A 1,827-nucleotide genomic window follows, 5' to 3' on the forward strand; every position below is an offset into this window, starting at 1 on the left:
ATATAGTTTATATTGAAAAAGTGAGAGTATTGGATCCGATTGAAGATAGCTCAAAACTTTACTTGCCTTTTTATCTATACCCTAATCTCATTTTAATTACGTACTTTAGTTAAAATTTTCATATTCTCGTCATATTGTCATTTAATCTTTTCCTTTAAGTTTGCATCTTGTAGCGTTTCTTCCTACTCCTTGTGGATCGACACCCTGAACTTTTCTACAACATTGCATAATAGTTTGGGCGTAATCAAATTTTGACGTTATTGCCAATGAGTAAAGGCAAAATCGATACAAGACATCATTTACTCCAACAGCGAGTAAAGGCAGTAACTTCATTCCCTCTTTTAGCTTGCTACATTTTTTTTTCTTTTCATACTATTTTTTTAGTTTTTAGTTTTTACCTTGCATGCACAGATATAGGGATGCCTTCGGAAGGATTACTTGTAGGCTTGTTCTAGAGTCAAAATCAAAATTTTTAAATCATTTATTTGACAATGCATCTAGTCCTGAAGAAATGAATGAACACGAAGATCAACATACTAGAACTCTTCAGGATTACCTCCACCCTACATGCACAGCCACACCATCATGCATCATGTTTTCTACCAACACTCATCAGTTTGATTTTAAAACTGGGATCACACCGCTACTTCACACCCTTCATGGTTTAGATAATGAAAATCCTTATTTGCACATAAGGGAGTTTGAGAAAGTAGTTGCGACTTTCCATAATCATAATGCTATAAATGATGTTGTGAGACTTAAATTCTTTCTTTTTTCTTTGAATAATAGAGCAAAGAGTTGCTTATACTCACTAAGACCACGATCAATAGGATCATGGAATGAGATGAAACAAGTTTTCTTTAATAAATATTTTCCTTAACATAAGACCAATGCTTTAAAGAGGCAGATCTCCACCTTTGCACAAAAGGATAGTGAAACTTTTTATTAGGCTTGGGAGAGGTTTAAGGAGTTGTTGAATTTGTATCCTCGCCATGGGTATGAGAACTAGCGCTTAGTTAGTTATTTCTATGAGGGACTTATACCTAGAGAGTGTCAATTCATAAAGATGATATGTAATGGTGAGGTTTTGCAGAAAAATTCAAATGAGACCATAGAATATCTCAATGAGTTTGTTGAAAAAACTCACACTTGGACTGGATCTAATGCTACTGAGAGTACAAATAAGTCACAGCCTGCTGGAAATTTAAATAGTGGTGAAATTTACTATCTTAGGGAAAAGTATAAGCTAAAAGCCAAAGTTGAGATGCTCACTAGGGAGTTAGATGTATTAAAGACTAAGAATTTAAAGCCAACGCACATGGCTGCTCGTGTAGAGTCATTTGGACCGTGTTTTGTGTGTGGTGTGGTAGATCACCTAACTCAAGAGTGCCCCACATTTACTAAAATGAAGGGAATGTATGAGTAAGAATGTAATGCCTTAGGTATTTAAATGAAGCTTGTTGCACCTTTCTCTGATTCCTACAATCCTGGGTGGTGTAATTACCTAAATTTTAACTAGAAATTTGAAAACTAGTAGCCTGCATAGCCACCTAGAGTCACCATATCATGCATCATATTTTTCTAGGAACCCTTTAGAAGATACTTTACATATTTTTATTGAGACACAAAGTAAAACTAATCAAAAGTTTGATTCTTTACTTACACAGTTTGTTGAAGAAAACAATGAGATAAAAAACCATATATCCAAGATCATGAGCTCCTTGAGTGTGAACGAGCGTGGTAAGTTCCCTTCTCAAGATCAATCCACAACCCAAGGTCAAATATATGGCACAGGAAAATTTAAAAGATGTCAATACCATTATGGCA

General features: G+C 34.8%; 1 non-coding gene across 1 annotated transcript; it reads right to left on the minus strand.

The window, feature by feature from the left end:
* Window positions 1-891: 891 nt before the first annotated feature.
* Window positions 892-999, minus strand: LOC122294089. The gene has a single exon (XR_006237487.1). It is a non-coding gene; the product is annotated as a small nucleolar RNA R71 (small nucleolar RNA).
* Between the last annotated feature and the right edge of the window lie 828 nt (window positions 1,000-1,827).

The sequence above is a fragment of the Carya illinoinensis genome, chromosome 1, assembly GCF_018687715.1.
Source record: "Carya illinoinensis cultivar Pawnee chromosome 1, C.illinoinensisPawnee_v1, whole genome shotgun sequence".
Taxonomy (NCBI): Eukaryota; Viridiplantae; Streptophyta; class Magnoliopsida; order Fagales; family Juglandaceae; genus Carya; species Carya illinoinensis.